Consider the following 26829-nt stretch of genomic DNA (forward strand, 5'->3'; position numbering starts at 1 on the left):
GAGACAACCCAGTTGTATTGGATTAATGTATAGGACTGTACTACACTCTTGAAAGAGTCTATAAAGGAAATATGAGACTGAATGACTAGTGAGCATAATGGAAAATCCCGGACAGTGTCCCGGAAGTCGTAGACTGGAAATGATGTCACTAACGACCTAAATGAGGCAAATTGAGTCCTGTCTAACATGGGGTATAAAAAGCAGTAACCTCAGGCTAACAACACCCCTTGATGAAGTCCCCAGTGGATGAAATGCGTTGGGAAGCTGCCTCTTGCCTGAATGAACTACCACAGATAAGCACTACATGAATTCTTCAATATTTCCATTTATTCTTTTTAGAGTTTTTAGAAAGGATTTTAGAAACTCTTGTTTAAATTTTATGTGGTTTCCTCTGAGTTTTTAAATTATTATAGTATATGTATTTTTTACTAAATAAGTATAATTTTTATGATAAAGTTTTATTGGCACTGTGCACTTTGAAAAACCTCAAAGGCTACACTTATTGAGCCCCTCTCCCAGAAAGGGCATCATATGAGTTAAACCTAACTAATTTGTGTTTGTTTGTATCAGTGTTGTCATACATAATAAATTGTATTTTTTATATACTGTATTAATGTTTTATATAGCACTTTATATTCACGTTTCCTTCGTCAGTCACTTATAGACCTGGTATATTGGCAAAAATTCTCACACAGGGGCAATTCCAAAAGCCCTATCACACTAGGTCTAGCAGACACCCTTGAAAATAGGGAGAACATAGTATACAGTAATTTGCACAATAGCACTTTATCCTCTAGCCATTAATTGAGTTGGCGCTGACACCTCTCCCTCTATTTATATATATATATATATATATATATATATAAATATATATATATATATTTATATAAATATATATACTTCACTGTACACACTGCCTGATCACTGTGGCCAGCAGTGATCGAGCACATGGGAGGCAGCAAAGGTGGAGCTTCAGCTTCTAGTGAAAATTCAGCTGCCCCTGGCTAGACACAACAGCAGCCGCAGTCAGTTTCCAGGAGCTGTGGCTGCTGCTTTATGGAAGACATCCCGGGGATGGAGGTGAAACAGCAGTAGCCACAACCGGCTTCCAGGAGCTGCAGCTGCTGCTTAAAATAGAGGATACGGCTGCCCTGCAGCTGTGCCAGATGATGGATTATGCTGGCTTCCCGATCACTCCTGGCCACTACCAGGAGCCACGGCTGTTGCTTCTATGGAACACATGGCTGCCCTTGCAGCCGGGTCAGGAGGTGGGGTGCTGCCAGGTTCCCAATCACTGTGGTCAGCAGTGATCAGGACCCAGAGGATGGGGAGTTTATTGTGGATGTAGAGGGACCAGGAGATCCCTCTGATACAGATGGCTGCAGGGAGATTAGCTTCCCGCAGCCACATAGTGGGCATTTCTGACTGGTCACATCAGATGTGACTATGTCAGGGAAAGCCCAGTCTGGTGTGGTCACATCTGATGTGACCATGCCAGGCAAGTGGTTAAAAACCAAATCTTGGGCTTTGTTTGCATATATTCATGTTTAAATTGCAGGATTATAACAGTTTTTTTAATCAATTTCAAGCAAATCTAAATCGTAATCGAACCAAAACACTTGAGGGTAAATTTGAGGGTCCACACACATCTCTGATTGTAACTAAACTAAATATCAAGCTAAACAGAAATACAGTGACTTACAGATTTGGAGAATAGTCCTGTAGAAATGCACTAGAATTAATTTACAAAGTGTGTCTGCACTGCAACAACTTGGATTTGCACCAGTGTGCCTGGACTGACTTCTAAGCACACTACAGCGTGTATGCCTACACTCCACACTTGAGAGATACCTCATGTCAATGTATGCAAAGGTAAAAAACACTTCAAAGTCCAAATTAATTAATCATTTGATAAAAAGCTTGAAGGACAACATGGCAGGGAAAAACAAAGGTCTTATAATATATAGAACAAGACCATGAAGACTGCCAATGTTACAAACCTGGGGAGCAGATGCAAGGATGGTATTAGAAGACTTTATTAAGGTCACATGTGCAAATGTCAATGTGTATTATGTTCAGAAAAATGAAGGATTACAGGTAATACAGATAACAAGTCACCAGCAGTGACAAAACAGGGCTGGCATTTCACTGATATAACAGAAATTGCAGATGCGTGTAACAGAACTGAAATACCAGGAAACACAATGCTGATACTGTAGATACACATGTGACTAGACAAAGCCAGGAGAGGGAGCACAATCTATTCAGAAACTCAGAAGGTCAGGGTCAAGTAAAAAATTAATTTTCTCCACAAATCAGTCAGGAAGTACGAAGGTGGTTCCAAAAGTCTGTGTCCTGACGTAGTAGCAGATATCGCTCCCTATTGGTTTTCAGTATGTACTAAAGGTCTTAGTAGAACACTGTTTAAAATGACAGCACAATTCTACTTTTATTTTTGCAGATATTGAATTGTAAATGGAACAACATCACTAAAAGTTGAAAAAATTGAAAAAACAGAAAAATGGAGAAAACTGAAATTCGAGCTGTCATTAAATAAATGAAGAAGATGATACCTACTGAAATTAAGACTCAAGCTCAAGGGGAAGACTTTTGCATCTGATGACGATGTCATGACTGCTGTACAGGACTGGTTTTGAGGACCAATCACCAGACTTTTTTCTGAACGGATTCAAAAGGTTGGAACATGGATGGGAGAAGTGTATTGAGGTAAATGGAGACTATGTAAAAATATAAATATCATTTGAACTTTAATTTCTCTGTTATTCATGGTCAGGACACCGACTTTGGATCCACCCTCGTACAGATGCCAACTCAGATTTTTAAGTAAAACCACTTAACAGAGACTTTGCAGAGCTCTGGTACTAACGACTCCTTATAAAGACATACAGGGGTATTCAATATGGAACGAAAACTCAGTTTATGCTATGTTTTCACACCAATGACGTCATTTTCACAGGTTTTGGTTCTACACCGTATTGAATTTTCGATGTTTTTGCACCGATGACGTCATTTTTACAGGTTTTGGTTTTACACCGTATTCAATTTCAAAGACTTTTCGCAGGTTCGAAAAGTCTTTGAAAAAAAACGGGGATAACTTTTCACCACTGAATAGGTGGTGAAAAAAAGTGCAGAATTGATGTTTAGGGGTGCAGGCTTAAAAAAATAGCCTGCACCCCTGGGAATGACATTTTAAAAATAAATGTGTCAAAAAAAGGTGAAAAAAAATAGGGACACCCCAAAAAATGAATTTAAAAATCTGGGTAAAAAAAAGGAAAAAAGTGTTTAACAATAGGGAAATAGGTTCAGGGCTATTCTGCAAGTATGCGGCAGGTGTTTTCTAGAATAGATTATTAGCGGTAGGTGCAAAGTTGCAGAATTTTTTCAAACTTACTTTAGGGACATAAAAATATTCTAGTACCCATTTTCATGTACCCCAAATTTGATGGGACCACTTAAAAAAACGAAGTGCTCTTCTGCAACACTTTTTCAATGTCGGGAAAAAAGCACCTGCTGCGGCTACTTAAATCCCGACTTTCATTTGCAGGCTAAAACGGGGGTACCCATAGTGATCCCCCATGTTTTTACAGTTTTAGGGGGGTCCTACAATTTATTCCAGATAAATTTCATTTTTTTTCGCAGATACCACTTCGCAGGTTCCCGTTTTCGTAGGTTTTATATTGAATACGGGGATAAAGCGGGCGCGCGCCCGATACTTTATCCCAGGAAAATCTCTGATGTGGAGCGAAAAGTCCAGCACTGACTTTTCGCTCCCATATTGAATACCCCTGTAACAATCAGAGACAATTAGGGACAGCTGGAGAAAAGTGAGCACAAATATGGATGATGCCATGAAGAGTGGTGAAGGCATTTCTCCTTCACCATAGCTGATCTGAGCCCCCACCAGGCCCCTCAGACAAGCGTAGCCCTAAGGAATTGCTAGAAATTGTGCATACATGCTGGGCACTAGGACTCAGAGTCTTCAGGAAGGTCTGTCCTTCAACCAAATGTATTTCTGCACATGTTACTGCAGTCATTTTAGTACTGTGTAAAAGTGTCTCAGTGGAAGACAGATGTAGTCCACTTAGCTGCAGTGAGACCCCAGTGTAGTGTATACTGTACCTGCATAAGGCTGTTTCAGCATCCCTGCACCTCTACTCATTAGCAGCATGCACTCACCAGCTGGTATTTAAAGCCTCTGAGTAGAGATTCATGTTCAGTTGCAGCATAGCAAAGTTGTTATTATTATTATTATTATTATTATTATTATTATTATTATTATTCTCTCTATTATCTATTATTACAAATATTTTATACATAAGTTCTAGTATAGGTTCAAATGCATGCGCATACTGTTTTGTAAAATGGACTAAAATGGAACAGAAGAACCTTTGCAGGGTAAACAAAATTGGTTCTGGGGGAGGGGGGATCAAGTGTCTGACAGAGTTGTAGTAAAATAAATGGGTATGGTATAATTTGGTGTTGGATTTGTTATTGCTATTACCTTCATCAGTATTACTGTACGAGAGCTCTAAAAGGAAGATTTTCCTAGATGGACCACCCACCATGCACTAGCTGAAGCATGTCCACACAGTCATGCTGCCCACCATAAACTCTAGCTTTAACTCTTTGCAGAGTCCTAGTAAAAATGACTACATGTATCAGCCCCCTGACCTCCACCTAGGGAGACAGGATTCCATAAGAAAACTGTTTCCAAGGAGGTAATGCAGCTTTAAGATCAGGTTACCTAAATTCTATGACAAACCATTTTATTCTACCATAATTAGTCATTAAACAGTGGAATAAAGACTATATTATTACATCATAGTGGTGTGGCTACATGTGGGAGGAGTGATATAGTCATTCCTTCTTGGGGCTTAGTTCTGCCTCCTTTCCACTCCCACACCCAGAGACTGGACCAAATACTTTATACACAGCCCCGCTCTTGGCGGCCCTGTACTACATAACAAAATGTAGTACTTAATGTAAGGGCAGTTCCATAAAGAAACACCATTTCATATAATTACTTGTTAAAAGCTTAATAAAAAAAAGAAAATATTTGAAATCATGAGATTTGTAATAATACTCTAGGAAAACAGAAGAAATGAATCAAGTAGCACTGGGAAAGATTTAGATGTTGACGTTAATGCATTCACAGCTGCAATACCGTATGCAGCTGCTTTGTGAAAATGTGCTAATTCTGTAGCCGCCTGGGAATGTAATTAAACATCCCCCAGTGCCTACACAGATAAAAACAAATACATACACATAGGTATGGCACAGGAGTGTGGGAGATAGAGATGAAATAAATGTTCTTTATCCTGAGGGTGCCGTGGTATATTCCCCGCTTGGGTCCAGGTAGCTCACCTCAGCTGAAAGAGGTAACTGGGTCCGAAGGTCTCCTCTCCGATCTCCTGAAGCCTCACCGGCAATGTTAATGGTCACCTGCCTGGACTGGAAAGTGTGTCTGCTCTATCCACTCTCCTCCTTAGTGCCAGCAACCTGTCGGACTGCCTCCGTGTAATGCAGCCTGCCGGGCTGCCTCCGTATGATTCCGTCTGTGAACAGCAGGGTTCAATGCATAAATAGCGAGAGCCAGCTGTCCAGCAATCTTCGTGGACGGCAGCCGGTGGTAGTGGCTAGGTTTATCCAAAATGCCAGCGCCCAATCGGAGGAAGGGAAGGGGATTAACCAAGGACACAGCGTCTCAAATAGCAGCGTGGTAAATGCATAAAAGGAAGCCCATATGGCTTAACGCGTTTCTCCGGGACAATCACTCCCAGTTTCATCAGAAGGAGGGCATACTGGTATAAAGATCACAAAAATATATTTATCAGATGGATGTATTTATAGTAAAGTAGTGTTTCTGTGTCCACTTCTGTGCATTACAAAAGCTGTGCTTAAATCAATTTATATTATATTTACTGTCATAAAAGTAGTCACAAAATGACACTGCAAACATAAACATTTTCACAGTATCACTAACAATATGCAGAAAATGTTCAAGTGTAAAAATATAGCTAAATAATTTTTTCAATTTACATATGAATTTGTAAAACTGTTCCGTTATCTTATTGTTGTAGATTTCACATGAATCTACAGTATATAGTCAAATAACTAACAAAACCCAATTTACATTAGAATACAATTTTATTGTTGTGTTTTAGTAGAAACAAATATATTATTTATAGATAAAATAATCAATTTTGTTTGACATGTAAATTCAGAAACAGAGACATATCATGTTTTATGAAAGGTAGATTATCCCTAGCATGTAATATCAGAATGCTGCAACTTGGCAAATGATGGTATCAATAACTATTAGAAGAAATCAACAAATAATTATATAGAAACATCCATCAATGCTCGTTAGTCCATGAAATCAATCAGTGACATGCTACAATAGTGGATTATTTTTATTACTCTGATGCCATGTCTATAGTCTCATCCTTATTGAAAACTTTCTGTTTGCAAAGTATGTCTATAAAAAGTTAATACTCATAGATCACTATTCTCTGTATTACTACAGTGTTACAAATTATACTTTGATATGTTTCCAGGATTCACATAGCAGAAACTGATTACAAAAAAAAATAAAAATTATTCCTCAAAACTCAATGAAAAAGGCTTACAGTGTAATAAATATGCAAAACATATTAGCATACATACATCAACAATTCTAAGTATGCTGACTGGAGGCCTGATTCATTACGGATAGCAACTGCGATTGCAATAGCGATTACGCGCGCATTCTCACTGCGATAGTATGCTAATCCTCTGCTATTGCTATGCCGTCGCAGCACTACATAAGGATGCCTGCTTTACCTTATACACATCTGTAATGTTTAGCAAGACTGCGAAACCACCGGTACTGTTGCAGCCTCATGCACACTTGCACAAGCTCTGACCTTACTCTGAAATTGCTAACCTTGTTGCACGCAGTGAGTACACAAGCCGGCATCGCAGTGGATAACATATATTGGGGCAGATGGATGAAGCTCTGGAAAGTGATAAAGTGCAGAGTGATAAACGACCAACCAATCAGCTCACAACTGTCATGTTACAGGCTGTGTTTGAAAAATGACAGGTGGGAGGGGATTGGTTGGTCATTTATCACTCTGCACTTTATCACTTTCCACAGCTTCATACATCTGCCCCATTGTTCATTACAGACAGTTCAGATATCTGTGTCAAACTACATTGCATTAAACATTTTTTTCCAGTACAAATAGTACTGGATGATGCAAACTATTTTTAGAGTGGTATGGCACTGATTTCTCCTGAGCAGGAAAGAATGGTCAGACCGTCCAAACGGTTTATTGAAAGGTGTATTACTTACATTAGTCTTGTAAAAATAACACCATAAGAGAGGAACTTCAGTGTTGGAATCTCTCATTTTCTCTTGGAGGAGCAATATTTACCCATCACCATTTCCATCTCAGTTTGGCACAAACAAGGGGACTTTTATCCAAATGTATTATACTGTAGTGTGTTTGTTTATTACTTCCTTTGTATGTACCTATTAGGCCCATCTTCTGGAGAATTCAGCTCCATACCACCCTGCAATTATTTTTGCTTCATCCAGTTCAATTTATGAATAAGGTGATTGCTTCTATGTAGTTGGATGGGCTGTATATTGTTTTCTGGCGCAGTGGAATTCCCATCACATTTTGTCTGTATTTGTCTCCAGTATACACAACAAGTAGTTGAGTTGAGCATAAGATCTATGCACAGACATTGTGAACTATGTGATTAATTAATACATTTATGTTGGTATCTTTGGATTGATGTTTAGCATGAACCACTAAAATCACTGCGTTGTTTGTAGACACCTGACATGCAATACATCAGCAAATTTACAAGGAAAAAATGAACTATTTATCTCATTGTTAGTTTCAATGAATCTTAATGTCAAAACCAACATCCACCCCAATATGACTACAGGGAACAAGATGGACAGATAGGGGCATATCCAATTGAAGGCAAAACATTTTTTTTCCCACAGTACAAGGTGTTTATTGCAGCTGCATAATTTTTCCTATTCAATTGGTGGCGAAAAAATCAGAAATCTATAGGAATTAACATGGCTTTTTTATATCTCATGTCAGAAGCACTGAAACAGGTGCAAAGTATTTTCAGGTAACAGTTTGGGAAATTCATTCAGATTCCCTGGGACTCCCCCGCCCCCAATGATTAATTAGGCAACAAAAGTTTTCAATTAGCTTAATTGGCCCAATAATTACAAATCATTATAAGGGTGAAATTCTGCAAAGTGCAGAATAATAGATCAAAAAATGTGGACAGTTATATGGGGATTCTCTATGAATTGGAAAGGTGTTTTAAACATTGCATGTGGGAAATAAAGTTTTTTTTGTTTGAACTTTTTTGTTTTATTTGTTTGTATTTACATGCTAAAAGTTTGCTTTTTACCATTTGTTTTACACTTTTAAGAAAATGCACAATAGTAATTTTAAACATTTTTAAAACTCAGAATATTTTTCTTTGATACAATAATTAACATCTATACTATTACCCAATATTTGGTTTATATTTTGGTGGTACAGGCTGATTTTCCCCCTTTTATAAATTTTCCAGAGGTTTTTGCCAGAAAAATTACCAAAACCATTTCTTTAAATTGGGTAGTGCATGAATAGGGAGCATGCATACCCACATTAATGAAAAATTGGTCATGATAGCCACGGTAATTTTGTGGCAAAAATTGCACCTAATTGGATATTCCCCATACTGTGTCAGTTAGAAATAATTATAGTGATCTATCTTTAGATGTGAAAGATATTTCTGGATGTAAATTTTGGTTATTTAACACTAGTAAAAGGACCTGGCATATGCCAGATCACCTTAGTCAGCCCATTGCTCCATCCTTCCCCCACCCTGCCTGCTGCTTCATCCCACCTCTGCTCTGTACCACCCCTCCCCTGCTTTATATACCTACTCTCACCAGAGTAGATTATTCCTCCAGTTAATGTCTGTCCTGTTGCAGTCCAATTGGAGCTGTTGGAGGGGCACATGTATGTAAAAGACAGGACAGACTTTACCAGGTTATTAAAATAAATATACATTAATAAAACAGGATGTTGTGAAGTAACTAGGTGATGATGTGGTTATAACGCATACAAAATATGAATATCCCTTATGTAATAAATACTGTAACCAGTGAGGTTTAATAAAATTATAGTTGTATCTTACTATATGAAACACTGTCTACGAAAGTAGAACTGGCAATGGCAGAGAAATGCCTGGGAATCCTGTGATCACCATATAGCAGATGATCCAAAGGTTAATCCTTTCTGAAATCTATTAAAAAAAAGCTGTATAAAATTTTGGAGGTGCAGTCTGTAAAGATAACTCTCAGGAGAACTTCCCAGCAATAGAAGGGAAGCTATGTAGGATTATTTTATTCAGGGATTGAGAATTATATTTGGAAATCCTTATTATTATCTGATTTCATTAGTCTTTATATTATTTTTAAATCAGATCTAATATTGAGAAGGTATTTTATTGTTTGTTAATTTGATCTAGGGCATTTCTATGAACTACAGTAGTGTTTTTAGCATCTGTGTTTCTCTTGTGCATTATAATCTTTTAGTATCATATGAAGTCTTTCTTATCTTATTATTTCTTTTGTATGCACAATTTGATGCTAATACATTTATTAATTGCTTTTCTTTACATATTTGTAATTGTTGATTGAAACAATGGGCCTGATTCAGACCCACTCGCAAGCGGCTGTCCGCTCGCAAGTGGGTCAATGGTGTGCACTGAGCATGCGCACGACGGAGGGAGCTCCGTCGTGCGCATGCGCCAGACACGACGAGCGAAGGAAAGTCCTTCGCTCGTTGTGTCTGATCAAAGGGGGCGTGCTGTCGATGTTGATTGACAGCACGCCCCCTTTGGTGGGCGTGCCGGGGGCGTGCCTCCCTGACGGGGGCGTTCCCACGGGAACGCCTCCCGTCAGAAGCCGGCCCACTGACATCACTAGTGATGTCAGTGGAAGTGATTTTGGCTCTGATAGAGCCAAAATCACTCCGGAGCTTGCGGTTGAAAACCTCAACCGCAGGCTCCGGCTCGCAGTTTCGATGGTCGCGATGGTTACGACCATCGCAGCCATCAAACTGCACGCTCGTATAGCCTGTGGGTGGTGACCCACAGCTATATGAGCGTCCAGGAGGACGCTCCATTTTCATGGAGGCCGGCCCTCATTCAGAGCGTGCGCTCTGCTCAGAGCGTACGGCTCTGAATGAGGGCCAATGTTTGCATTGTAGTTTATTTGTTTTATGCCTTTTTGTGCATCTTCTTTGTTCACCTTCCTTAGAAGTTAGAATTAAAAAATTTAGTGTTACCCATGTTTCAATCATTAATTATGAATGTTTATTTATATTGTCAGCAGTATTTTCTACATATATGTTACTCATTGATAGCTTACATATTGAATCCAGGTACTTTTCAATTAAGCTTATTTTCTTTCTTTCTTGGCTGTGGTATAAATATACAGGTAAATTGCTGTTAGCAAGGTATATAGGTAATAACATTGTACTCTTACTTTCTGTGGGTGCTGAGATGACAGATAGGGTGCTGCCTAGGATTTACAGGAGGTCCTTTCTTCCTCCTAGTAATAGTCAATAATTAATAAAAAATATATAAACCTATTTGGCGCTCGCCTAAATATGTGGAGATGATTACAGCAACTGAAAATGTATGTATCAAAAAATAATCTATGTTTATTAATAGAACCAAATATTAAAAAAAATTCAGTAGAACAATTCATAGATAAAAATTATAAGAAAATGTGATACATAAAGTTCTAATCAAATGGATATAATCCTATATAAAAAATTGGAAAGCTAAAAATACTGAAGATTATTTTAATGTAATTAAGGGATCTACAGACTCATACAGTACAGGTTGAGTCTCCCATATCCATATATTCTAAAATATGGATTTTTTTTTTGCATGACTGAGATAGTGAAACACTTGCGTTTTAAAGGTTCAATGTACACAAACTTTGTTAAAGGCACAAAATTATTAAAAATAAAGTATAAAATTACCTTCAGGTTTGTGTATAAAGTGTAAATTAAACATAAATGAATTTCATGTATGTACACAAACTTTGTTTGAGCTGCAAAGTTACATATTGTATAAAATGATCTGTTAGCTGTGTGTATATAAGGTGTATATAAAACAGAAATGCATTCTGTGTTTAGATTTTGGTCCCATTTCCAAGATATTTCATTACAGTATACAAATATTCCAAAATACAGAATATTTTGATATACAAAATACACCTGGTCCCAAATAATTTGTATATGGGAGACTCAAACTGTAGTTGCAGGTTAAAGAAAATGTGAAATTAAAAGCAATGGAGGTGATTCAATTGTTTTATTGCACCCTGTCTAAAGTGAAAGGAGATTGGGGTGCAAAACGCAATTGTATTTTGGGCACCCATGCATATTGCACATGTTGCGCCCATATAGTCAGGGTTTGGGCACGTAAAATGGCTAAACCCATCTGAAGTCCGGCTTTGGGTGCCCAAAGTGCTGACTTATCCCACATTTTTGCTCACCTGCCTGGGTGGGAGGGGGGGGGGCAGCGAGCAGAAATGTGTGCTCACGTGGCTGTGCCCGCCTGAACAGAGCAACATTTGAATTGCTCCATCAGGCACCCAGCACCATCAGCTGAGGACAAAAACAATACTAAAAATATGCATAGTTGTGCTGCCCACTGGATAGCAAAACAGTATGAAATTGTAAAGAAGAATAAAGAAAATTGGGAGGAGAAAATTGGTGTTAGTAACTACAAATTAAGGCAGAGAAGAAAGAATTGCGAGTGAGAGTGAGAGGCCTGCCAAAGGCTAAGAGATGTAGAGGGGCTATTAGAACCTCAGCTGTATTTTCCAGAATTAAAATGGAAAGTCCATAGAAGTGAGAGTACAGCCACTTCGGATGGCTTTTTTTGGACAATGTTTTAATAGCCATCTTGCAAGGTACTGATTGTACTGACCCTATAACTGAATTATATCTGAAGTACTAAAATCTTAATGTATAGAGGAGACTGATCAACAAGTAGCCTTTGGTAACTGTGTAAATGTGAGAATCTGTGGAAATGTTTCCAGACAGATTTCGTAGAAGCTCACCCACCCAAATGTAACACAGAGCAGCCAAAATAAAGACATGTACTAAAGAGCTTTTACCTGAAATATGTAGCTTGATGTGATCATCTATGACTGCTATAATTAATTTACAAGGACAGTGAACTGTTATGAAAGAGCAATATAAGCCTATGAAATCAATGAATATTGCAGTAGAGGGCTTCGACCACCTTAATAAATAGCCTAAAGGAAAGTGGGAAGCCTTGCAATATTATACATGTGGACAGATCAGAGATTGTTCTATATCGTCTACAAAGCTAGAGCACCTAAAGTAACAGCTGTTCCTGTTGTCAAGATTTTGTAGCACTAATGACCATAAATTAAGTAAGAAATTAGTATTACTAATCTAATTGCTGGACTTACGTCCTCTGCTGGTGGCAGTAATAGTAGTAGTAGTAGTAGTAGTAGTAGTAGTAGTAGTAGTAGTAGTAGAAGTAGTAGCAAGGCCGGCTCAAGGCATGTCCAACCAGTGCGGTCGAACAGGGGTGCCACCCCATAGAGAGCCCACCCCTCCCAACCATTCCCGAATTAGTCCCGTTTTTTTGAGCACTGTCCCACTGTTCCACCCATGTGACAAAGTGTCCCACTGGCATTCGGGAAGTTGGTCACCTCCACCGCCACAGCCATGAGGCGGTGTCCACCTCGGAGAAGAGCAATGGATGCCGCACACATGCGCTCCCCATTCATTCAGTGCAGGAAGAAGGCTGGGGGCAGCCAAGCTACTGACATAGTGCTAGGCTCGCCCCCAACCTGATGTTAATGGGAGGCATGCCATATGGGCACTCCCCAAAATAACATCAACAACAACAAAGTCTACAAGGTTTACAATATTCTGTTAAATTTTGATTAATGCAAAACTGTGAACATATATTTGATTACATATAAATTATCTCAGGAATGGCCCATGATCTACAGAACCAATATCTTCCGCCTAGACTGAGATAGTAAAGATTACATTCAACAATTGTAGAGTCTTTGTTTGAACAAGGTGTATTAAGCATATGTGAATCCACCACTAACTCCCAATTATAACCCTCTCAGAAATGTGACCAGCCATGGAGATTGTGCTCATGAATTAAATTTTGCACCTCTGATTGTACACCAGTTGTCAGACAGATCCCAAACTTAAACCAGATACACATTATCCAATTATCGATAAATGTCTGATTGGCCTGATAATTGGACAGTGTGGATCTAGGAGTGTTAGAGCTTTTAAAGCCAATAACCGGTGTGCTGCACATGCTATATCATTCCTTACCTCTAGATTCCATTGTAGAGATAAAATGAATGTAAACACTGAGCACGAAATTTCTCACTGTGCATAAGTGCGCACCTTCTTCGATAATCATTCCATCGGATTAGAGCATTTATTGGATCGACACACACTATCTGATAGTGTGTACCCAGCTTTACTTTTCCATATTAATGCCTATGTCAAATAACTTTGTAATAGTTATTGAGATATTCCAGCTACCACCAACTAACCTTAGAAGTTTGGGTTTTTTGGAACGATCATCAGTATACGTCAACTTGTCAGTACCAAGGTTTTCATAATTCTGCAAGTATTTGCCATAGAAGAATTACTATTTTGGGGAATTTATCTAAGCAGTAGGCAATACTACAGAACTTCTATAATGTGAGCCTGAAGAAGAACATCTTGAAATTCTAAAACAATGACTGAACCTAACTGTTAAAGCAGGACTAAAAATAAACCAGAAAATAAACCAGAAGTGTTTACTGATGCAGATTGTCCTGGTGCCAACATCCCATCTAACAGTTAAATTACCTGACAAACACATAGTAAATATTAGTGTCAATGACAGCTCTGAGGTCAATGACAGCTTTGAGGTCATTTTCCGTATAAGTAAAATATCAAAAACATTTTATCTCTTATCTTGTAAACACTGCAAGACCTCTATATGACTTTCTGTATGAAGTTGAGGATGACATCATGAAAGAATGGACAGAGATACACACAACAGCTGGAAATGCTTTAGAGAAAGCACTAATGGAAGCCTTAATATATCTACATCTTGATAATACTACTTTGCTTTAGATGCTGTTATGTGTCAGGAAAGACATGTGGAGTCCATGTACAGAATGCTGCCCGTGAGACACATTTGCTAGCTACAATTTAGGTTTTACAGTACAGTATGTTACTTGCATCACTGGATGGCAATGAGTAATACTGCACAGCCCACACACCATGTTAAATATATTTTTAAGACAGGAGAAATTATAATACCTTCCACATTCTTATTAAGATTAACTTAATTAAGTTAATGTGAAATGCTATAAATGACTCCAAAGCAAACAACACTTTAAGTCATACAAATGTGATCCTCATGAATGACAACAGACCTCACAATTCCACCCAATCCCATCTATGATATCTCAGCTAGGTATGGATACATACTGTGATGGACCATCATCATGTCATGACCAAGATTAACTATAGTTTTGCTGCTATTCCACTCACCGTGTCACTAATCATCTGCATAAAGTACATTCCTATTAGTATGTTGAGCTTGCTGTGTGTTATGCTAAATGATAATGTTTCTATGACATCACAGGTTAGCTGAAAATTCCTATAACAGCATTTGCAAGGCACAAACCACATTGTCATATCAATTTTACTCTGTGACACATGGAGGGGGGCTGGTAATTAAGTTATTTAAAATAACAAAATGCATCAGGATTATATACTGCATTGTATATCCTCTTCTATAAGGACAATACTGACCTACATCAAAGTTTCAATTATACCATCCTATGGTTAGTTAGTCACAACATTACGAGTTATTGACCATGCAAATTTTAGTGGATCACACATTATCACCTGGATTAATTCTTCTCATTTGTTCTACTCGGTCTCTGGGCACTTGCCCTTTGAGACATACAGCATGAAGCCCCAGCTGCCACAGCACATAAGGACTCCAGTGACTAGAAAAGAGTTCTGAGAGTACATTCTGCGGACACGTGTAGTATTGGGCTCTTCTAGCCCTTATGTTGTGCTGACAAGCAAATATCTTCCTTCTTCTGTTCCATCATGTGGACAATGCCTCTGGTACAACAGTGAGCTAAGTATATGATCAGTACAAGGTGGATTGCTCCTATAACACTGTTGCAGCCAAAGTAATGTGTACTGAATAAACACTCTCTGATCCATTGTTAAATAATATATTTGTCCTGTGTATTGTGGCCTTGTTCTATGTAACTGAATTTGGAAACATAATGCTGTAGAAGACATTATATTTACCAAGTAGCAATTCATAGTGACTCCATAATAATTATTTATATAGTTTATGCATTCCGTATTACTTTTAATGTTTCACCAGTTTGACAACTATACTCTTATTCTGCCTTAGCAGAGATGTCACAAATTAATAAATTATTCACTTACAGTATATTATATTTTTTCATTATCTTAATGATGTGATCCTGGAAATACTGTTCTTTTCCTTTTTTTACAGTAGTTAACTACAACTGCAAATACTAAAGGAAAGGGCTAATGTCAAGGAAAAGTCCAGAGTAAGAATACATAGGAAAAGGAATTCATCACAGCATCCACTTTTACCACTGACATTTAAGAAGCCGGCCATCCTTCAGATTATTATTATACTATGAGGACATATTATGCTGTATAAAATACAATCAACCCAATAGACTTTCAAAAACATTGGTGACTATAATGGAGAGGGCTTTCTCATGATAGATTTGTTCACCCTCTAGGTGGGAATTTATAAGAAATTTTATAGTGAAATGTCATTTTATAAGGTTATATAAGATATATCAGGTAATTTCAGGCATCTGGAATTTCTTGATGTAATTGCATTTCAGATAAAAATTTCCCACCATCTCCTGCAGTTAACATTTGCAGTAGTCAGAGGAGATGCTGTAAAATAATGACCAGGAGAATGTGATAAATGGAGATCAATGGATGGATTTATGTTCCTACCATCATACAGTACTGTGCAAAAGCTTTAGGCAGGTGTGTAAAAAAATGCTGCAAATTAAGAATGCTTTTAAAAATATAAGTGTTAATAGATTACTTTTATCAATTAACAAAATGCAAAGTGAATGAACAGAAGAGAAATCTAAATCAAATAAATATTTGGTGTGACCACCCTTTGCCTTCAAAACAGTATAAATTCTTCTAGGTACACTTGCACAAAGTCAGGGATAATGATCTTCATTTTCATATGTAGGTTGAAACACAGTCATTAGCTGAAACAGAAACAGCTGTGTAGGAGGCTTAAAACTGGGTGAGGAATAGCTACAAAAGTGAGGTTGTGGAAGACCATTTCATGTCACCGGTCATACACCATGGAAGATAAGACAAAAGGTAGTTATACTGCATTAGCAAGGTCTCTCCCAGGCAAATATTTCAAAGCAGACTGGAGTTTTAATATGTGCTTTTCAAGCGCTTTTGAAGAAGCACAAAGAAATGGGCAATGTTGAGGACCAAAAAACACAATGGTCAGCCAAGGACACTTAGTGAATCAAATTAAAGACACATCATGCTTACTTCCTTTCGAAATCAGAAGATGTCCAGCAGTGCCATTAGCTCAGAACTGGCAGAAACCAGTGGGACTGAGGTTCACCCATATACTGTCCGGAAAAGTCTAGCCTTAAGTGGTCTTCATGGAAAAAATGCAGCCAGAAAGCCATACCTTCATCATGGAAACAAGGCCAAGCAACTCAACTATGCACAAAAACATAGGAACTGGGGTGCATAAAAATGGCAGCAGGTGCTCTGGACTGATGAGTCAAAATTTTAAATATTTAGCTGTTACAGAAGGGAGGTTGTTTGCTGAAGGGCTGGAGAGTGGTACAATAATGAATGTCTGCAAGCAACAGTGAAGCATGGTGGAGGTTCCTTGCAAGTTTGGGGCTGCATTTCAGCAAATGCAGTTTGGGATGTGGTCAGGATTAATGGTGTCCTCTATGCTGAGAAATACAGGCAGGTACTTATCCATCATGCAATACCGTCAGGGAAGCATCTGATTGGCTCCAAATTTATTCTGCAGCAGAAAACAACCCCAAACATAAAGCCAATGTCGCGAAGAACATTTGTTCAAAAAAGGAAAATATTTTCTGCATGTATCTATAAACAGTTGAATGATATATGACAAGAAGGGGGTAGTCTGAGAGAGTAGCTCTTAGGCTAATGTCCCAGAAACAAAAGGAGAGCAGGCATTGATAAACTTATATTCAAGTATTAGTAATTTTACAGGACATGGGCACAGCAATAGCGGTTGCAGGGGGTGCAGTTACAATGAGTTCCAGAGCATTAGTGGCTCAGGTTATATAGTTATCTACCAAGTTCTGCAATTGACTGCTAAGCAATTGGGTCTGGCCCATTGCTCAGCTTTAATTGGGGGACTCATCAGTGCTCATATAAATGGGTTCTCTGTCTCTGCCTTCACACTGACATGATCCATCTTCAGCACTATTATTTCACCCTAACAGGCAGAGTTGAGTTAACCATTGAGCTCAGTACTGGTTCAGATTAGGCATCTATTTGACTACAGCCTTTGTGAAGTGAAAAGTGATCTGGCTGCATGGGTTGAGCTCTGTGATTAAGACTGTCCCGGAAATAGACAGTGTGCTAAAATTAAGAAGATGTCCACTCAAAGTGGAGTTCCTTGCATTAGGAAGTATCCTCCTCAGGTAGGACCTGGTTGGTCCCTGCATCCTCCTCCTTTATCTTTACACTCACTGTAAACTGCAATCTTCTCAAAAGCTGTCATTAAGGATGGATCACTTGAAGCTTTGCCAACGGAAAAAAAGGTGAAAGTGTAACGCAAAAAATTAACTATGGCACTATTATGGGGCATAACATTATCAAGGGCACTATTATGGGGCCTAAAATGAACAACCCTTATGAAGAGAGATGCCTCCTAGAAACATTTGGACGGAGGCCCCTTCAAAAAAATTGGTTTCAAAATCTGCAGATACAGTAGGAGAAAATATGGCATGTATGAGGTATGAGGGTTCGATTCCACGGCCCTAACTGTGTGGAGTTTGTATATTCTCCCTGTGCTTGCATGGGTTTCCTCCGGGTACTCCGGTTTCCTCCCACACTCCAAAAATATACTGGTAGGTTAATTGGCTCCAAACATAAATTAACCCTAGTGTGTATGTGTGTGAGCCTGTGATAGGGAACATTGGGTCTCATTCAGACCCGCTCGCGAGCACAGAACGCTCGCAAGCGGGTCGATGGTACCCAAATGCGCATGCGCACGATGGAGGGAGCTCAGTCATGCGCATGCGCGAGACCCACATAGCGACAGCCAAGCTGTCGCTCCGGGTCTCGCACCAAAGGGGGCATGCTGTCGATGGTGAGTGACAGCATGCCCCCTTTGGTGGGCGTGCTGGCGGCGTGGCTGCCAGATGGAGGCGTTCCCATGGGAACGCCTACCGTCTGGGTCCGGCCCCACTGACATCACTAGTGATGTCAGTGGGAGTGATTTTGGCTCTGATAGAGCCAAAATCACTCCAGGGCTTGCGGCAACGAGGCCCTACCACAGGGTCTCGTCGCAAGCCCAACGGTCACGATGGTCTTGACCATCGCGACCATCATCATGGACGCTCGCATAAGCTGTGGGTGGTAACCCACAGCTATGCGAGCATCCAAGAGGCTGCTCCAAGTTTAGGTAGGAGGGCCCTGATTCAGAGCGAGCGCTTTGGTCAGAGCGTCCGACTCTGAATCAGGCCCATAGATTGTAAACTCCACTAGGGCAGGGACTGATGTGAATGGCCAACTATTCTCTTTAAATCGCTGCGGAATATCTATGCACTATATAAATAACTGGTAATAATAATAATAATAATAATAATAATAATAATAATAATAATAATAATAATAATAAAAAGCATGAAAAGGTACTAACAAATAAATAAGAGGAACCTAAAATTAAATGTAACATTTTTATTATTGCTCTTTCTAAAAAGTAAAGAAAAACTGAATGACCTGAAATTTATTTTTCATGAATTTTACCTTGTATGGTGCCATAGATTGTCCTATTGGTAGATTTTGGAACTACATTATCTTTTTCGCAGAATCTTTTTCGACATACCTTGAATCGTATACTTACTACATTGGGTAGCATTCTGCCTATTTGTTAGACCTACAGACAGCTCTGAATTGAAACTTTAATTATGGCCACTTTGTACTTTAAGGTATAACAAGTTGTATGATAAGATGATGGGCATTAACTTAAAAAATAATAATCATTAACGGTATCCCCTCTATCAAATTTGCAGTGGCTGAATAAACAGTGCAGTGCTAAAAATAGAATAATTCTCATGACACAAATTGCTATTGTACAATGCATGGCTCAGTAATCATACATGCCTTTTGGATTCTCATATCCTTCCTTTAAACCACTTACCTTGTGTGTTTGCATCATTTGTGGCCATGCTAGGATGTGCGTTACCTGACATGGGCCTGATTCAGCAAGGAACGCAGTTGCTTATATGCACGCAATCGGCCGATTGTTGCGTTCTGTGCATGTATATGTATTAGACAGGGAGACCAACGGAACATGGCTTTCAGCAGCAGAAGTGTTAGCTATGAATATTTAGTTATGACTTTGGGAATATGTAATGCTTTTACTATCTTCCAGGATTTTATAAACAATATTTTCTGACAATTTTTAGATAAATTTGTAGTAATATTTATTGGGGATATTCTGATTAATTTCATCATATTTATGTGAATATCAAAGACATCCGCTTTTCCCTGTTCTATAATATTGGAGGAACTTTTACATCCCGCTAGCCCTTCACATAGAAGGAAAGGAATAGGCAGCACTGCTTTATGTGATCAGATGTGAGTCAGACTCACAGTTGAGTAAGAAAATAGATTGGTGTCAGTGGTAGGTTCAGTTCCAAATGGGTGGCTGGTTCCCAGACACATGCTCCAGGTGCTAAGCCCATGTTATAACCCCTAGAAGTAGGAGAGGATAAGGATCATTTGCTCAAAGTTATATTAATATACCATTCTATCTAATAATTGAGGATGGCTGTCATGTCTCCTTCATGAATAGTGCAAGCATCCCCAACGGCTACCGCAGTCAGTGCAGGAGACATGACAGCTCAGTGAAGGATATGACACAAAGCAAGTATACATATACAGGGGACCCAGTGACATCAGACATTAATCATCACACCATTACTCTTTATATGATCCACACTCTCATCCCAAGTTGTATAAAAATTAAATGTTGTTCCTAATTACCAGCCTAAAACTTGAACAAATAAAATGAGCTGTTCAGTAATATTCGGTACTTTGAGTAAATAGACACAATCTGAGGTTACCAAGAAGATAGTTCCTGCTTTGTACAGGATAGAACACAGAACACTCAGGAAACATTTCTGCCACAATGAAAAAGTAATCATAAGAGAATGTAACTGTAATAGCATCCAAGTTGCTTACACATATTGGCAGTAATTAAAGAATATATCTCAAGTAAAACTATTTAATGATAGAGCAGTCAAAATATATTCCGCAGAGATATCAATGTCTGTTCCAAATTGCAAACAGCACTTCAATTCAGAAACTGGGGAAATAGCAAAACAAGTAAAATAAATGGCAAGTGCAATATTTAATCATAAACTGTAACTCTGAAAGGCAATACCATGCTGTGGGAAACAAGTGATATCAAATTTCAAACTTTGACTGTTATGGGGATTTATTAAAACAGAAAAACTTGCTAATTTCCTGATGTACTGTAGAGTAATCCCTTACTTGCTTTAGTTTAATATTATTTTGCACCATCCTTATTTATAATGATGTGCCTTGGGCTGTCTCTCCCCCATGTGGCATCATGATGTCACAAAGCAAGTGCAGGAAGATTGGTACTGTACTTTCCGGTGTATTTGGTATATTTTCTGGGGAGACACCCCACAAAATGGAATAAGGTGCCATTAGTGCAGCTACTGACCGCCCTCTCATAGTTCATGTAAAATATTCAATCTTCACATTTATTAATAACACTATTCTCTCTTTAGTATACAATATAACACTTCATTAAGTTTTTATATTGTGTACTAAATAGTTAATACGAATTTTGCATCTACTACTAACACTGTCAACCCATATCTCTACGCGTTCTCTATTCCATCATAGGGGATGCCTACACACTTGATTCTCCAAATGTACACACTTGGCACTAATGCAACCACAATGTACAGCTAAATGCATCTTAAACTGAACATTCAGTTGTACATTTATCAAAGTTCGATTTTGCATTCAATTTTATGTTGAATCAAATCAAATGTAGAAATCCCTGTCGAAATCCCACATTTACAAAAATTCAATTTTGGAAGCCTTTTCTAAATCGAATTCGATTTGCTTCAATTTGGAATAGTCATTTCTTGATCATTTTTAGATGCTCATGTCCAAATCGAACACAAAATCGAACTTCAAATCCCCAAAATAATAAACCTGCTTCATGCTTTAATTTTTAGCATGAGCAGGTGTGAACTACAAAGATGCATGCACAAATCATTGGGATCAGTGCATGCTTCTGTGTGTAAAAAGGTTGTAAAGTGTTAAAATGAAAAATAAAATTACGTGGGGTCCCCCCCTGAATGCACAACCAGGACTGGGCATTTCTGAGCTGGTCCTGGTTGAGAACACCCGGGAGGATAAAGTCATACGGTTCTCGTATATGACACAGCCAGCACCAGACAGCCAGTCCTGGTTTTGGAAATACGGGGGATAAAGTGAGTAGGGGTGCCCGTTTTTTCTAAACCAGCACCAGACTTTTTCTAGCGGGGGTGTAGTACTACAGCCAGGGTACACTTTCACCAGATCCCCCGGCCAAAGCATAATACCTGACCGCTAGTCAGCCCAGGCCGGGGATCCCTGGGGAGGTGGGTACCCCCCAATAAAGGGGTTCCCCCTGCTCCAGGGCACCCCAGACATGGGCTGATAGCCCGGGGCTATCCCCAGCTCCCCTGGCCGGTGGGTGCAGGGTTGATTGTGTATAAAAATAGAATAAATAATATTGTCTTTTACAGGAGTACTAGAGGTCTCAGCAAGCCTCCCCCGCATGTTGGTACTTGTAGAACCACAAGTACCAGCATGCAAGGCATTAAGGGCCCTCTGGTACCTCTAGTTCGGTATCTGGTCATTAGGTCTATAGTAGAAAGGTAGACAATGTTTGGGTAGACCAGTGGTTCCCAATCTGTGCGCCGTGGTACCCTGTGGTGCCTTGGGATGCTTGAAGGGGTGTCTCAGGTTAGTGGTCCAGCATCAAATCAAATTATTTCTGGTCAATGTAATGTAAATATGTGTACAAACAGAACTGCAAACCTGTCCACCACCACATAACTGAACTTAGTGATTACAGGTAAGCATAATTTACTTCACTTTACTACATTTTTTTCTGAATTTCTCAATGTCAAATTTTTGGCTTCAGGGTGCCGTAAAAACAATACTGATACTCTAGGGCGCCATGATTGAATAAAGTTTGAGAACCACTGTGGTAGACAATGGAAGTTAGACAGGCAATAGGTCGACAGCATCTGAAAGTCGACAGGGTCTGAAGGTCAACACACTAAAGGTCAACTAGTAAGAAGGTCGACAGGGTCATTAGGTCGACACACAAATGGTCTACACATACTGTACATCGTCGACGATTGTTTTTTAGGGTTAGGCACTTTCTCCGACAGTTAGGGTTAGGCCCTTACCCCGATGTTTAGGGTTAGGCACCAGGATGGAAGGTTAGGGTTAGGCACTTACTGGAGGGTTAGGGTTAGGCACTAGAAGGGACAGTTAGGATCAGGCACCTACCCCGATGGTTAGGGTTAGGCACCAGGAAGGAGGGTTAGGGTGAAGATTAGGGCTAGAAAATATGAAATATGAAAATAAAGACAAGACTCACTCTGCGTGACAGTAGAACTTTATTACACTCACACTCGCACATACTCCCATACAATCCCTGTACACATCCTCTTCTTCATGTAGGCATCCACATCATCACAAAACAGAATAGTGCAAAGACCTGAGCCACATACTTAAGTACCATCCTCTAAGGACTTGGCATTTCACTTATAAATGCATGGGCTGAGCGTTCATTGGCTGAGTGAGGCTAACCTCTGCCTCTCTCAGTCAATGAACGGTTCTCACCATTGACTCCAATGATGAGAACCGCTAGGTTACTAAAGGTTACCTAGCAGTTCTCACCGTTGAAGTCAATAGTAGGAACCGTTCACTGGCTCAGAGAGGTGGAGGCTTGTTTCTCTGAGCCAATTAACGCTAATTAATTTCTAAGTGAAATGCCACGACTGAGCTGGCATTCAGGAAGTACCATCCTTAGAGGGTGGTAATTATGTCTGTGGGTAGGGATTTTTTGTTTTAGGAAGACATGGATGTGTACATGGAGAAAAGGATGTGTACAGGGATTGTAGGTGAGTATGTGGGAGTGTAAGTGGGAGTGTAATAAAGTTCTACTTTAATGGTGTGTGTATTTTAATATTTGTGTGTGTTTTCTGTTTATTTTTAAATTTATTTTGCAGGTGAACTAGAGGTACCAGCAGGTCCTTAATGCCCTGCATGCTGGTACTTGTGGTTCTCCAACTACAAGCATGTGGTTGAAGCTCGCTGGGGCCTCATGTTCTCCAATAATAGACAATATTATTTTTTTTATTTTTTACACAGCTCCTCAGGGATCTCCGGCCTAAGGTTACTAGTAGTCAGGTATAATGCTTTGGCTGGGGGACCCAGTGAAAGGGTATCTGGCTGTGGCATTACACCCCCGCTAGAAAGAGTCCAGTGCTGGTTTTGTAAAATACGGTGGACCCCTACATCTTTTGTTCCCCATATTTTTAAAACCATGACCGGCTCACTGAGCCCAATGCTGGTTATGCAAAATATGGGGACCTCTACATCATTTGTCCCCCACTTTTATGGGGGGACCCTACATAATTTTTTTTACATTTTAACACATTACAACCTTTTTACACACAGAAGCATGCATGGATCTCACTGATCTGTGAGTGTATCTGTGTGATTCATACCTGCTCATGCTAAAATCACCAGCATGAAGCATGTCTATTATTTTGGGGATTTGGAGTCCGATTTTGAGTTTGATTTGGTGTTCCCTTTCAGATCAAATATTAGTCTATCAGGGATTTATATGCTGGTGTATGTAAAAGTACAGATGTTTTGCTGATGTTTGATTTTGAGTGGGATTTCAGTGGGATTCGGTTTTACGTTCGATTTGACATTCGATTTTGCCTGTAGTAAATCTCCAAAGGCAAAATAGAATGAGAATAGAATGTGAAATCACTTAAAACTCAAAATCGAACATTAGTAATTATACCCCTTAGTATGCACATAAATGCACTTTTCCTACAGTACATTTGGTCTTGGTTCAAACGCATCCAACTCTGCATGAACACTACAAGGTGTATAGTCTGCTAATGTGGTTTAATGTCACACTGGAGATATTGTTGTTCAATTCCTTTTCAATAAGATATTAAGGTTTTATGTTTTATACTGCATAAATGCTTGCCGAATAATATCAATGCTTGCTAATACCAATAATAACATTAATAATGTAAAATAACATGTTGTAATAACAATTGCACAGTTGTAATTTTATGGCGTAGAAGTATGTACTGATTGTTGTAGAATTTACAGTGAGAACTACAATCAATCCTGCTGATCTCTAGATGGCATTTGGATCTAAAATACTGCATCCTGGTCATTTTATAAGTCCTTTAATTAAGCTATTCTTTGACCCTTGATGATTGGTTATGCAATAGATCTTAATGAGCTGGTTGATTGGATTAACAGCGGTATTCAATATGGGAGCGAAAACATCGTTTTTGCGTTAATATCGCACTTTTGACGTCATTATCGCAGGTTTGACTTTTACACCGTATTCAATTTCAAAGACTTATCGCAGGTTCGAAAAGTCTTTGATCAAAAATGGGGATAACTTTTTACCATTGAATAGGTGTCGAAAAAAGTGCACAATTGGGGTTTAGGGGTGCAGGCTTAAAAAAAATAGCCTGCACCCCTGGGAATGACATTTAAAAAAGAACTTTGTCAAAAAAAGTTTTAAAAAAAAATAGGGACACCCCAAAAAATTAATTTAAAAATTTGGGGAGAAAAAAAAATTGGGAAAAAATTGTTTAAAAATAGGGAAATAGGTTCAGGGCTATTCTGCAAGTATGCGGAAGGTGTTTTCTAGAATAGATTTATAGCGGCAGGTGCACAATTGAAGAATTTTTTAAAACTTACTTTAGGGACTTAAAAATATGCTAGTACCCATTTTCATGTACCCCAAATTTGATGGGACCACTTAAAAACAGGGATAAGCGGACGCGCGCCCGATACTTTAATGCAGGTAAAAACTCTGATATGAAATGTAAACTTCGACAGCGAAGTTTACGTTTCATATTGAATACCCTTCATAATCTTCTATCTGGTCTAGCTAACATTACCCAGTTATAATTTCCTTACATTTTTTTCAATCACAGAAGTGGTTCAGCATCAGCACCATACTGTAAGGCCTTATGGTGGTGATATTTGCGTAATATGCTCAGAGTAGAAACGAAAAGAGGACAGAAACATAAACGGCACAAAAATAGCTCATAACCTTCTGCTTTCCTGATTTAGGTAAATAAGATGCTGGACAGAAATAAGAGTCCCAAAATCTTTCCTATTACTGTAGGAAGCCAATACGGTTTTATTCCATATACAGCCAGGTCCATAAATATTGGGACAGTGACAGAATTTTCATATTTTGGCCTCTATTCACCACCACAATGGCTTTGAAATTAAATAAACAAGATGTGATTTAACTGCAGACTTTCAGATTTAATTTGAGGGTAATTACATTCAAATCAGGTGAACGGTGTAGGAATTACAACGGTTTCTATATGTGCCTCTCACTTTATAAGGGGCCAAAAGTAATGGGACAAATTAAACAATCCTAAATCTAACTTTCACTTTTTAATACTTTGTTGCAAATCCTTTGCAGGCAATTACAGCCTGAAGTCTGGAACGCATAGACATCACCAGACGCTGGGTTTCATCTTTGGTGATGCTCTGCCAGGCCTCTACTGCAAATGTCTTCAGTTCCTGCTTGTTCTTGGGGCATTTTCCCTTCAGTTTTGTCTTCATCAAGTGAAATGCATGCTCAATCGGATTCAGGTCAGGGGATTGACTTGGCCATTGCATAACATTCCACTTTTTAGCCTTAAAAAACTCTTTGGTTGCTTTTGCAGTATGCTTCGGGTCATTGTCCATCTGCACTGTGAAGCGCTGTCCAATGAGTTCTGAAGCATTTGACTGAATATGAGTATATAATATTGCCCGAAACACTTCAGAATTCATTCTGCTGCTTTTGTCAGCAGTCACATCATCAATAAATACAAGGGAATCAGTTCCATCGGCAGCCATACATGCCCATGCCATGACACTACCACAACCATGCTTCACTGATGAGGTGGTATGTTTTGGATCATGAGCAGTTCCTTTCCTTCTCTTCTCTTCCCATCACTCTGGTACAAGTTGATCTTTGTCTCATCTGTCAATAGGATGTTGTTCCAGAACTGTAATGGCTTTTTTAGATGTTGTTTGGCAAACTCTAATGTGGTCTTCCTGTTTTTGTGGCTTA

The sequence above is a fragment of the Taudactylus pleione genome, unplaced genomic scaffold (assembly GCF_031769625.1).
Source record: "Taudactylus pleione unplaced genomic scaffold, aTauple2 ptg000202l, whole genome shotgun sequence".
NCBI classification, from domain to species: Eukaryota; Metazoa; Chordata; class Amphibia; order Anura; family Myobatrachidae; genus Taudactylus; species Taudactylus pleione.